Genomic DNA, 14,554 nt, shown 5'->3' with positions numbered 1-14,554 from the left:
TTGCCCGTGCCCTGGCCCCAGCCCCGGAGCAGAGGCCGTGGGGGACGATGGCACAGAGTGACCGCGCGGTGATGGAGCCGGCGGTCAGCCGGGGGTGACAGGTATGCAGCTGGGCTGCACGCACTGATTCAGAGCTCAGCTGCCGCTTTGGTGCATGACGCCAGCAGCGCATGAGTCACCGGGGTAGACAGGAACAACGTTAGTAGTTTCCACATTTACAAAGTGGAAAAAGCTTAGATCAGATTTCATGGTATTTTGAGAAATGGCTTAGCGAAGCAGCAAGGCTCTTTAGTAGTATTCATGTGCTTCAAAGAATTGTTTCATGGGCTTTGTATGAAAAGAGCTGCATTGGAGCTTGATATTATTTACTATGTTGTGCAACATTGTAGTAATCAAAAAGAATGGCAGATACAGCGCAAGAGCTTTAGAGAATAACATTCTGACAAATACTGTGCAGAGAGGGAAGATTTGTTTTGATCATCACTGAGAAAATGTCTTTTAAATAGTCAGTAAAGCACGGGCAGGCCTGGCAGCAAAACTTTCTTAATCCCCGGAGCAATAAAGCCGTCATGTAGGCTCTTCAGCAGCACCCGTCACAGCATCCCACTGCGTGAGCTGTCAGCTGTCAGCTCCCCCCGGCACGGGCCAACCGCAGCGGGGGACAGTGCGCGCAGCGGCGGGACTGCCAGCGGGACAGGGAAACTGCCAGCTCAGCCCTAAATCTGGGAGAGGTTTGGTAGTTTCTGCCGAGATCTAAAATGTACAGCAGTAAGGATCCCCTCTGCTGCGTCCTCTGGGGATGCTGGAGAAGAAGGAAAGCCTAGCTTTACAGTGTCATTTGCTCTGCAAAGGAGACAGCTGCCTGGCAAAACATAATGCAGCTGTGAAAAAAGAGGAAAAAAACCCTAAAAGTATTGCATATGATCATTTCTCAAAAGTGCCCCCAAATAAAATGCAAAAATGTAAGTGAAGGACATAAAAATATCTTTTTCATTTGAAAAAATATGCTATTCTAGATAAAAGTTTTTGTGACCTGCCGTCTCCATGAGCCTTTGGAGGTCCTTTGTCTTCCTCCAAGGCAATGGCTGAATTCAACCGCAGCTACACAACCTGTTAAACTGGTAGGGCCATCCCTGGGCATTGTAGTGATTTACTGTTGAAAGGAGCAATCATTTCTTTCCATAAATAATCTTGTATTTTTTATTTCTATGCAGGTTCTTTTAGCTGCCTATCTCCTCTAGTATTTTTCCAGAAGAAAAATCATTTCCCTGCCACATTAACAGAATTTAATGTTCTCCTTAAATCTGTCCCGGGCTTCTCATTTGTTCAGTGGTTGACAGAGTATTTTCAAAGTCTAAATATTAATCTATTTAAGAAAAGAAATGAAGCATTTTTGGAGAGAAATAAACTTTCGGTTCTTTTTGAGAACTGGCAGTCTATTTTCTTCAGTCTGTTTTTGATTTGAGTGAAACCCCATGTCCTTATTTTGAATTGACTATCAATATCCCATTACAGAACACTACCATTATAGCTCAGTAGATGGTTGTGTCAGTCTTACTGGCAGAGATAAGCTGGAAATGAAGCTTATTCAGTAAGTTCATGGTAATAGAGCAGAAGCAAAATTTATTAAAAAAAAATCACCTCAGTGATGTAGGGTCCTTTGGTTTTCACTGTATCATTGACTTTCAAAAAGATCTAGCTTAGATTTACACCACTTCTTCTGAAAATGACACAATCTGGGAGCATGAAAAATCCTGACTGCAATTATCGTGGCAAGACCACGCAGACACACACGTTACACATAAGCACAGCTTATTTTATTATACCACCCATGTGACCCACAAGCAAGCTCCTGTAGCTGGAGCGAGCTCTGGGGAACAGCGAGCGGCTCTCAAGGGCCTCAGCAGCCTTCTCAAGTGTTAGCAGGCGGGTTGTTCCCCCATAAGTTCATTTCCCATTATATTTTACCTTATTTATACTTTAAAAGAGTGACCTCTTTTCATTTTCAAATGAAGTGCATTGCTCTGGTGGCCCTCAGAGGTAGAGAATCAGATAATTCATGCCAGTATTGGAGACTTAAATGGTTTTATTGAACTGATTCCTTTATGTCCTCCAGCCGCTTGCTTTTCAGATCCTGGCAGGTTAGGTCTGAATACCTAAACAGTACATCCAGTTACAGACGGTTTACATTCCGGGTTTCCTCCATTGTTCTCCAAAGAGACAGGAGAAATCCCTCTGCTACTTCATATACATAATGTCCATATTGGAAGGATTTTTCTCTCTATGAAACTCTGAAGGAGAAGGTGACATTTCAAAGGAGAGATGGAAGGAAAGAGAGGGAGAAGCTGGCGCAGAAGGATGTCGGGAAGGGACACCAGGCACCTCTCAACGAGTAATACGAGGTGCTGCTTTAGCACCTACCATCAGCATGCTCCCCATCTTGTGTGCCCCCCCATCCTCGGACTGTCACCTGTATGAATTACTGAAGTGACAGGAAAGCACCGGACATCCACAGTCCGAGTACTCATTTGCTGCTGCCTCCAGCCCTGTGTTAAAGATAACGTATACAAACCTATCTGTAAAAGCACAAGCCGGGCAGTATACACGGATAAATTCTGTTTCTCAGCGTTGATCCTTGGCTATACGCTGCTTCCTGCCAACAAACAGTGCCCCAAGGAGGGGGTGGATCTCGCAGGAAAAGCCGGGGATTGCGGAGCCCACACAGGCTCCCACAAGGGCTGCTGGGCATATCCCAACAGAAAAAGCACCCGAGCAATGGTCAGCCTGCACCTATCACCAGCAATTTTTGCAGGCTTGCAGGACTAAATTCTTAACATGCACAAAATCTTGAAATCTGTAGAGTCTCCTGATTGGGATTGTGTAATTTGTTCTTTAGCCACAAAAATACGGTTTGGTTGCGTGTGAATTACGGATCAAAATGTGAAGGTATTTACAGCCTGTCATGTAGAAAAAAAGCCATTTGTTGTCACTGGGTCTGTCAACAGCACTCTGGTCTTCTAGAAGAACGACTAAACAGCAATCCAGGGATTTGGGGGGTTATTTGTTTGCTTAGCACTGATGCTATGTACTCCAGGGTCTTCTGATTAAATTTATGCAGCTTGTTATTAGATTAATACCAGCTGTGACAAAATGAAACTCTGCCGCATGACCAGTTTGACTCAAAGCACAGTAAGTTTTCCTGTTCCCGAATTTGTTTGTTTTTTTGTCAGTTCTGCATCCTTCCACTTTTTACTTCAGCTGTCACAGAAAAGGCCAAGACAGAATGACAGAACATCTCTGTGCACCGCTCTGCCTACGTTTCCTTCTCCTCTTGAGCATCGTCCGGAATAGCTCGGTTGTGCAGGGCAGACAGTGTTGCTTCCCCTTCAAGTCGCAGGGTTGTCCTTCCCCCTTCATCCATGCATGCAAAAAGGAAGCTGTGGGCACTTTCCTTCTTCAGGTTGCTTTTGGTGTTGTGTTTCCGTCAACAAGAAAGTCTACAATGCTTTAAGAGAATGAAATATGACTAAGAGGAGGTTTTGAAATATGTATGTCATAGAATGAATCACAGAATGGTTTGGGTTGGAAGGGACATTAAAGATCATCTAGTTCCACCCCCTGCCCCGGGCAGGGACACCTTCCACTAGCCCAGGTTGCCCAAAGCCCCGTCCAACCTGGCCTTGAACACTTCCAAAACAAACACAAATTTTAAAAGAACAAAAAGCAAAAACCAGAAAACGAGTTTTTTCTAAAATATGAATTGTTTGACTTTTCTTTCCATGGAAAATTTTGTAATTTTGTAATTTTGTAATTTCTGGTATTCACTCTAAATGAGAACGATTTTTGGTGAATTTTCTGTGGAACAGAAATTTAGTTTTGTCCACTTCCAGTAGCATCTTTTAACTCAAAATATTAGAGAAGTATCTCTGTGAAAGAAGAACCAGTACTTCAGTCCTGAATGGAGCAACATTCATATTAAGTCACCATGACTGGCAACCTCATTGTCTCCTGTTGTTGCCTTATACTAATAGCGACTGCCCTGAATCGTGGAAATGTTTATTTTGTGATTTATAATCACACAGGATGTGGTGCAAAAAATTGCCTAGATTAATAAACCTTTTTACATCCACAGGTACAGGCCCCCTACAGTCAGGGCCTCCACATTTACCCAAGTGTAGCAAGCGGGCAGACCTGTATTTTGCCACCAGCTCTCCACACTGAACCAGGACTAATTACACTTTGTCATTAACTCTTTGAACTTGACTCACTGCAGCTGCCAACCATTTGCAATGGAAATCTGGTGTGTGCCCAACGTTTGGGCCATCAGTAATTCTCAGTTTCAGAGTCCATCTGCTGTAATGAATATTGCTGCGAGTAGAAGAGCAAAGTAGACAGTGGGCAACGTGTGCAGGCTCCTGTGCCAGTGTTCCTCCATCAGAAGAGATCGAGGAGGCCAAGCTGCCTGGCTCAGCCCCACGGCTAACATCATTCAGCCTTCTCTAGCCAACTGCTTTTGCTTCAGAGATGTATAAACGCGTTGGCTAGCGAGTATCCCACATTCCCTAATGTCTTTATCACTTTAATTTCTTTCTGCTGTATGTAGACGTTAAACACAATGTGAGTGAAATCCTTGTATTGCTTTTACTTGGCATCGGCTAAGAAAACCGCATTTTAATTACAACACTCTTCTCCACAGCATTACTTTCAAAGTTCTCAGTAGTGTTTGTATATACCTAGATTCACTTGTTCTAATGTTCCATCCCCTGAATTTCTTTTTAACATTTACTTTCTCCTGTGCATCATGCGTGACTGACATTAGGAATGACTAAGGGTGCAGATCAATTATTGTGATTACAATTGATCGTCAGCGCCACGCACTCCTGGCGTCACAGTTCACAAGCAAACACACAGGAGCTGATTTGGCTTGGTCTTGCAATCATTACGTATGGTGAGAGTTTCAGTGAGTAGAGTAGAACTACTGCTATGTCAAAATGATAGTATTTGATCATCAGAGGAACAAAAAGCAAGCTGTGTTTATGAACTTTATAGCTAGTGGTAGAGTTGTACTTACTTTTGAATGCATTTTAGAAAAGAGCCATTTTATAGCAAGAGCCAACGCTTGGGAGGTTTATGCAATATGGAACCTCAGGTGTCATGAAAATAAAACGTGCCTTTGTTTCCTCTTACAAAACATGAAAAGTAACACCTACTTCTGTGGGCTTAGCTGAAAGGCATCAAACAAATATTAACTATTTGTAACATTCCCCACTGATGAGCTCATTATAAACAACCAACCTGTGACAACTACTATATTGACCTGTACCTGCATGTTAAAGCACAAAGGAAAGGGAAAAAGAAATGGAAGGGGGGCGTGATGAGGAAAGAGTAAGAGCAAGAGAAAGACTGAGCTGAAACACCATGGACAGAGAGGGAGAATTTTGTTTATGTAATGAATGTTTGAAACCTCCTTGCCTCATTCCTGTCCTAAAAGCCATCAGCACCTGTAAGTGTATGCATTAAAATGGCAAATCCATATACCTCCATCATGTCTGGAAATTGAATTCTGCTGTAGTTCTTCAGCACTTTTATTTAATAATTCTGATTTTTTTTTTTCATATTTTCAGTTCACTTCTTTTCTAGCTCATCCTCTTGTGCAGCTTAGTTTGTCAGTTTTATTTCTCCAAAGTGCTATGGAGGGGGGAACATATAATTCACAACTCAATAAAATTTAAGGAAAAATAAATGTTTGCTGCATCAAAGATGAGATGGAGATTGTGTAGGAGGGCAGGTGAGGGGGGAAGCAGGAGGTAGAGTTTAAATTGCTTCTTTTGGAAGAGGTTTGAGAATTGAGAGTTGATAGTACAAAATGGCTGAGGCTCTAAAATGAACATATCAAGAATTCAGATGCAGAAAGCAGGAGGAAAGCATTCAGAAATAGCGGCTGTGCAGGGTGACTTCAGCCTAATGATAAGTAAGCAGTCAGTACTGGAAATCTATGATTCGTTTGAAGTAAGGTAAACCAATTTGTTTACAATTTTATCGTCTGGACAAAGTCAACAATTGCATCTTGATCTTTCAAAAACACAGGATACAGCAAACTCCTCCTCATTTTACAGAGGCAGAAGGTCTGTACCGATAGTTCAGAGATTAGTCAACAGCTTTATTCATTTCAAAGAGGAGGTCATTCAGATGCCAAATAACAGTGACTCAAATGTCAAAATTATTACTATTCCTTTTTCCTAGATGAGACAGGCTGGAGGGTCTTAGCACCGAGTTACTGTAAGTGATGTCTTTCTGCCCCCAAAATACAGCTTCTGGCCAGCTGAAGAGTTACTAAAATGGAGCTGAACTGGAAAAGCCCAAAGGCAACGCAGCTGCACAGCACAGGTAGTTTGTGTCAGTGTGTTATATACAAGGCGTTTACATTGAGGGGAAAACCCGCCCAAGCAGGGCCATGTCCCTTCCGCCCCGGTGGCAGTGTGACAGCTGGCCAGAGAGCAGCGGGGAGGGATCCCACCAGGAGGGCTCCCCACGGACGGAGCTGGCGGGGCCTGGCCGTCCTCGTATGCCTGGTGGCAGGGAAGCTGCTCAGAGGGTGTGAGAGAAGCTGGGAGGCTGCCTGCAGCAGTGTGCAGTGCAAGCTGGCTGTGCCGAGGGAGTAAATTGAATATAAGGGATAGCACAACTAAAAGAGTTTGTGTTCACTGGATCTCTCAAGGAAGACGGGGTATTTAAGACATATTTCCAGTCCCCTTCCAACCTTTTAATCTGGAAAAGCAGCACCATGCTGCTATCCTGCTATGACAGAGTTCTGCCTGTCTTCCAGGCACTGGGTTTTTACTTGGATCTCAAATTAATTAAAAAAAGAAAACCTTAAATGGTTATGAAATTCAGAAGCAGATTGCCAATGCTGTAGCTTCTGTGCAAACACTCCAACTGCAACGGCCATGGTTGACAGCAGCGCGAGGAGAAACAGAAGTTGCCTCGTTTTTGCTGAGGGAAAATGTATCCGGGGAGAAGGACTCTCCTCGTCTTTGCATGCAATGAATTGTGCTCCCCTCACATCGATCCCTGCACCTGGACCTTTAAAGTGTGGAACCAAAAGGGTTCACACTCTGCCTCTCCCATGGGCCACTTCCTGCAGGAATGTCCAGGGATGACCAGAATTATCCCCATGCTCTGGCAATGGCACTAGACTGTGGCTCTGCAGATTCCCCCGAGCTGCAAGATCAGCATTTATCAAGTCTCAGTTGGTATAATTTGTCCTGCAATATTTATTCCCTGCTCCATGAAATAGTAAATTTCAAATGAAAGCATGAAGAGAATATGTAATTTTATATTTTAATATACTTTCAGGATGCTATTATAATGAAAAGGTTTACAAATATATGAAATACCTAAGTTTCATTGCAATCTTTGCTAACATTTTGGTATGACTCTACATCTGCACCCACAGTAGACAAAATATTTAACCTAGGTTGCTGAAGACACATGCTGGGTAATGTGGTTTGTCCAAATTTCTTTGTGCTTTTTTAGTCATGAAAGTTCAGTGATGCGTGTCAGGAATAAAAAATGGTAAAATGTGTTTCCCTAGTAATGCTGCTTGTCTCTTAATCACTGCAACTCTGATAGGATTTGATAATAAACAGGTCAATAATCCTTAAAATCTCTGCAGTTTAATCTTCTTAAAAGCACCAGGACTCAGTAGAGAATAAGCCACACCATCTGCAGATAAGATCAAAAATAACAGGTGGATGAAAGAGCGGAGACCACCTAAAGCATTCACTTTTGCAGTTAAATGTTGTACTCTAGCGTAGCTATACTTATACAACGTGGTGCTTGGGGTGAAATCCGCCTCCCATGGAGTCGACAGGAATTCTAGTACTTCATACACTGTACACTGACATGGAGCCGACCAAGGAATTGCAAAGCAATAAAATCTTTTTTTATTGTGATACAACTGCAACCACAATGTTGCCATGGCAATGATTGAGCTTCTTTGGCAATATTTCATTTACAACCTTCCAGCCATTTAAAGGGCTTTTTTTTTAAAAAAAAAAAAAAAAAAGAATAAATGTAGAGAGTAAACAGCCAATAATAGGCTACTTTCTCTAGACATTTACCGTTTTAAAATTAGGAAGCAATAATTTGCAATTTTTCATAGGTGTTACACCTGGTTAAGCTTATTCTTCAAACTGCTCAGCCCTCTGAACTTTGTGATGTTAAATTTCACTTGAGCTAACACCCAGCTTTTAAAGAACATCTTCTCTGCTGGTGGTGCCATGGTCCTAACACGTTTTTTTGGTCTGCAAGGATTTCATAGTTTGATTCTATCTTTCGAAATCCCCCCGGGCTCTGTACTAGGAGAAGTTAGCAGTGAAGTCAGAGGCAAACAGACTGATTTCACGGGGGTGTCCGTAAGTCCTCTCCCTCTCGCCTTTGTTTTTCCTTCTAATGCCCTTGCAGGACGTCAGACGAAGGATCCAAAATCACGTCCAAGTTATCTCTGCTGCCACGGACCTTGTAAGAGAAAAGGAAGGGAAGCAGTTGCTGTGCATTGGTTTGTGACTGCTCAGCTTTGCAGGTTTGTGTTCTCGAGAAAATGGGAAAGGCAGAGAGGAGCCCGTCACCAGAAGGGTATTTTTTCAGCAGTCAAAAGGGAAGAGGGATCTAAGTCGGAATTCAGCTCTGCTAGCTTCTGTTCTGAGCAGCACTGAAGAGGTTGTAGCCTGGTTGGCTCCCCCCTGTGTCAGCTGTGTGAATCTGGTTTATACTTTTTCAGGTTTGATTGAGGTAAAACATTATACGCTCCTATTTCTGAGCAGTTTTTGCTGCTTTGTTCTCTAACACTGTTGTGGATAATCAGGTCAGTTTTACTTCTCTTTGACATAACTGAAATGAAGCTTTTTTTTCCAAAGTAGATGCTCACTCTAATAGTACCTATCTAATGTTGCTGCCCCCTCCAAATCATGTCCTAATTAATGAGTTCCAGTAATATTATAGAAAAAAAATGTGGATATTCAATGATCCAGTGTCTATTTCTGACCCTGGAAAACCTTACTCATTTAAGTAACTATTACTCATGAGAATTACTGCACAAGCTTCTAAGAGGTTGGTATCAGTAGGACTGGTCATGCAGGAGCAGTCTGCTCACAGTTAATTCTTTATTAAATATGTTAAATCTCTGCTATGTCTCTCCACAGATTTGGTTTTAAAATCACAGACAATACTACTTGTTTCTGTGAACTAGTGCTTTAAGAATTACTTACGAGCGTGGATCAGATCCAGAAAATCACACACCATAATTGCATCTTTTCCCATCCCCTGAAAAGGTGCTTTACAGCCACCTCTCCTGTTAGAAACACAGAGCAGTGCAGCTGCTAGTCACCGCGTGTCTGTCATCGGGAGGTATTTCAAAGCTTTTACAGTCAGGACTCAGCAATCTTTATCATTATGAATTCAGACTCCCGAGACACAAGCTAGAATAATTACTGTTACTAGCTTTGCTCAGAAGTGTCTTCTGCCACACTCATTACAGTTCATTTGCTATAAGTACTCCTACATTATTACCACATCTACAAGCTATTCATATATGAATTTCGCACGGTGGGGGTAAATGAGGAAGCTGTCAGTTCTGATACATACCTTTATTGGCAGGGTTTTGCCTGAGACGCTTCGGCAGAACACGATATTAACGACGCAGCCAGCGAGCCGCCTTTCCCAGTGCCGCTGTGCCTGCACCAGCCCACGGGGCCAGCGCTCCTACGCTGCCCACCCAAAAGCTCCCACCTTCACGTAAGAAGATAAGTCAGGGAAGACCTCTGGGCTCCTTGACCTCAAACTTCCTGTTCTGGCCCCAAGTCCAGGAATGAAAGGTTTTCATTTATAAATAGTTTTATATGGTGTTTATAAATAGTTTTATATGGTGTTTTCAGAAGTAACAAAATGAAGTGATTTATTCCTGCTGTCTTCCCATAAAAAGCAACAGCTAAGTAACGTTCACAGGCTTCTCTAAGAAATCCGAGCGAATATATCAAGAATTCAGAAGGCATACAGATTGATCCTAATAAATAAATACAAACTTGAATTATTAAAAAGCAGGATTAAATTTCCTGTTGCAATACCTTTTCTGAACACCCTATTTATGAATAATACAGATACCTGTGTTTGAGAGAGAAGTTCATTGTCATGAAGAAAAAATGTGATTTCATGTTTGAAAGCTCAGCGAGCTATGAAGTAATAAATCAGCAATTTTTACTAATAAGCATTCTGGTACCTGAAGAAAGCCTCCTCTGATGGAAGACAAGTAGCGAACATCAACCTTCTTAGCACTGTCCAATTTTCACCGCTTCTAACAGCTTCCAATTACCAGTCCTAAGACATTAAAAGACTATACTCCGTTTGGAAGAAAAATCAGAATCTTAATATCTATTTGTGTAACAAACAGATGACTTTACACTATAAAGAGTTTTATACATTCCATTTGAAAAATGCAGTTGCTTCCCTATTCTGATGGCTAATGGCACTCAAAGTGAATCAGTCAATAAACCAGCAAGAATGTTCTCCAGGTTTTAGCAGGATTAATCTAGTTATGTTAGCCAGAAAGATCTGTTAAAGAAAAAAAGCCCTAGTCTGATAGTTTAGTTCATCTAAAGTAAATGATGAATGAAACCTAAAACCCTCCATGGAAGACCAGGTCTTGAAGAGAAAAATCACAGAATCATTTAGGTTGAAAAAGACCTTTAAGACCGTCGAGTCCAACCATAAACCCAGCACTGCCAAGTCCACCACTAAACCATGTCCCTAAGCACCACGTCTACATGTCTTCTAAATACCTCCCGGGATGGAGGTATTGACTCCACCCCTTCCCTGGGCAGCCTGTTCCAGAGCTTGACAACCCTTTCAGTCAAGAAATTTTTCCTAATATCCAATCTAAACCTCTCCTGGGGCAACTTGAGGCCATTCCCTCTTGTCCTGGCGCTGGTTCCTTGGCTCAAGAGACTCATCCCCCCTCTCTGCACCCTCCTTTCAGGGAGTTGTAGAGGGCCATGAGGTCTCCCCTCAGCCTCCTCTTCTCCAGACTAAACCCCCCCAGTTCCCTCAGCCGCTCCCCATCAGACCTGTGCTCCAGACCCTGCACCAGCTCCGTTGCCCTTCTCTGGACACGCTCCAGCCCCTCAGTGTCTTGTAGTGAGGAGCCCAAAGCTGAACACAGTATATCTTGGTCTAAGTCTAACTGCAAGCTGTACTCCTGTAAAATACGGTGCATTTAACTCTGAGAACCATTGTTACATTCACCCCGTAGTAAGCAAGGCCTGACCATGAAAAAGTTAGGGTTTGAACTTAGGGAGCAGAACAGGTTTGGTACGAATAACAATACTTTTAGCTTTTAGATCAAGTAGCTGTCAGTTTTGAATAAGTCAAGTGTTACCAGAAATTAAGCTTATGACACTTCTCAGATGTAGGATGTCAAGACTGTACCACTTCCAATCACCAGAGAGCTGATTTCTTCCCATTTGCCGCTGCCAGACGAGACGAGAGTCAACCAGTGTGATGGCAGCTGTGCTTCTGGGAATGATACCGGGAGGATTATTAACTACCCCAGTGTGCTTCTGGGACAGGGACAGACACGGAGATTTACTTTACATTTAGCTGAAAGTTAATAAATGATTGACTCAAGCTCTTTTAATATCATAAAAGATTAAATCCCAACTCCTCAGTTGCTGTAAATGGCTGACATGCTGTTTGGAATGCCAGCAGGTGAGACTCTAGCCCTATCTATCTAACGAAATAAAAGGCAATGAAAAAAAAAATTACATCTTAAAACACATAATCTGTATTTTGTATCTAACTAGGATGTATAGCTTTTACTAAAAGTATTCATTTTACTTCATACTGTTAAAAATAGTTCTTTAATTAAAAGCTGGAGGCAATCAGAAATACATTCTCTTAAAGTGATTTGAAGGGTGAAAAAAGCCCTTCAGCTAACGATATGCTTGTGAACTTTATTTTTGGAAGTTCTGTTCCTATAATTATGTTCTATCTCACAGTAAATTCAAAGGCAGAAGATCTTATTTTCTCACTCTTTTCCGGGTGTTGAACAGTTTAGTAGATATGATGAATGCTGTTGTCATTTTGTTCTTTCTTTTTTGGAGAAGTGGGGTTTGGGTCGTTGTCTTAGAAGAGGTCTGTGCATAAAGTTATGCTGTTGTTAAAATATAATAGATGAGAGTCCTCCTTAGCTCTTTCAAAATTATTGATTCAGATGCTCAATCTTTTAATGATTAGACATCGCAGCACTTACATTAACAACTTCTGTCTGAAAGATACACCATCAGGAAAAAACCTGCATCTCAGGCTATTGGAGTGACTCAGCAAGGTGACTCAAGAAAATAATTTAACGTGTTAGAGGAATTACCACTTATTAAAGCGGATTGTCACGAGCTTGTAAAATGGCATCTCCAGCAACTCAAGAGTGAACACAACTCACGTTTGATCTTTGTGTTCCAAGTGGCCCAAAGAGAAATGTTGCACACTTAGTGGGGTATCTTCTACTTAGGTATACTGAAATATGTGCAATAAACTGCAGAATTCTGGAACTTTTTGATAAATATGATAAAAATACAGTTTGGTATCAATCTTCTGCTAAAGGTTTTATATAGGTCACCCTCAGTGCTCTGAAGAAGATTAAAGTCTCTGTTCTTCAGAACATAAACCTTGTTCCTGTGAACATTTGCACTAACTGCGAGGCAGTGAAAGTTCTTCCAGCAACTCCAGTGGGTGTTAAATCAGTGGCTTTTTTCAGGTTATTTCGCTTTTTTTCAATGTATTAAAATTCTGCAACTTAGTCTAGTTCTGTTCTGCTCAGCCTCAAAGGGAAGAGCAGAGATTGCACTATCCCAGAATAGCCTACAGCTGCAGGTAGGACATACTGCGGGGAATTCAGGGGAGGGACGCAAAATTTATAGAAATACTGTGTGGGATTTACAGTTCATTTGCATAGCTTCATGGAATAACATTCTGCTTCCTTTGAAAAGTAATTCCACCGGTTTCCTTTGCTATTGGAAGACAAGAAAGGGTAGCAACAGAAAAATCTGATATTACCAGTTTTCAATGTTTCCTCAGCGCATCAGAATTTTACATTATTTGCTTGTCAAGTTTAAGAGTTATTATCACTAAAAAAATATTACAGTATATTAATACTGTATTTCATTATAATTGAAATGAAACTTAACACCATATCCTCAGAGGGGATAATCTTAAAAAAAGAACAGAATATTTTAATTAAAGTATAAATAAATTATAGGTAAGGCCAATACAAAACTTGAGTCTATGTTATCCTTCCCCTCCGTATATCAAGATTTCATGTATGTGCATGCCTGTATAGACACAAATACCTACTGTGCTGTACAGTAACCTAGCTTTAGCGAAAAATGCAGTAGCATAAACTATAGCACTATGCAGCAGTTGAACACATCTTTGTCTTTAAACTTCTGAATCGGTCCCATTGCACTTTTGGTTTGGTTGAAGGTTGTTTACAGAAGCTTAAATACATTTTAAGGTTTGGTGAGCCAAGGAGATGATACTTAGCAACAGGTAGAAAAAAAATATGGGTATAATGTGCTTCCCTGCCTCCTTAGTATGGTTACGTACCTTGTTGATTTTATATTTTGGTAATAAAAACATAAATATATTTTATATTAATCCCTCTTGATATAAATAAAAATATTCTGAGCTATTTTGAAACTCGGCATGTAGCATTTTTGTATCAGAATCTAACTGGAAATAGCAAATCATCATTTTTAGATATTTTTCCAGGGAGAAAAAAAGAAGGCATATCTAACCAACTTTTCCATCTTTTCCAAACCAAATAAATATGATCCTGATTTTTTAACAAATACTTATCTGATATTTTCAAATCTTGAGTTTAAATTCTCACTAGTAAGATCCTCACTCCTCAGTTAGTATTATTACATGCTTAAATTTACACACAATGAGTTGGTTTATTAGCACCCATGGGATGACAAAGTGCCCATCATTAAGCCTGTACGTAAGGGTCTACGGGACTGGGGCTTTAAATTACATCTCCTTACACCAGGGATCCCATTTGATTTTGGTTTAGGCCATGTTTAGCGGGGATGTTATTTAAACTGGGGATGAACAGTGAGGTGGCAAACTTTGCTCAGGTATGTTCTTGGTAGAAAGTTGATTGTGAAGAGCTGCAGATAGTGACTGACTGGGCAAAAAATCCCAGATTAAATTCAGTGCAGACAGTGCAGTGATGAACATGGAGAAAAAAAATCTCACAAATAAAACAGAGGTTCTGAGCCGCCTGTTACCATTCAAGGACAAGTGGTGGGTTATGATGAAACTGAACCTCTGTGAAGGAATGGAGAACAAAACAGAAAACAATATTATCAACACAACCAACACAATTCTATATGAAGCCGTTTCTCTGCAGGAAATGAACCATGGAAAATGCTTGTAATGAAGAAAGACTGAAAAAGAAAGGGCTAAGGGTGTTTTCTGGAAATTTCTATAGAATAATAAATGT

This window comes from Strix uralensis, chromosome 13 (genome assembly GCF_047716275.1).
Source record: "Strix uralensis isolate ZFMK-TIS-50842 chromosome 13, bStrUra1, whole genome shotgun sequence".
NCBI lineage: Eukaryota > Metazoa > Chordata > Aves > Strigiformes > Strigidae > Strix > Strix uralensis.
This window is presented reverse-complemented; position numbering follows the sequence as displayed.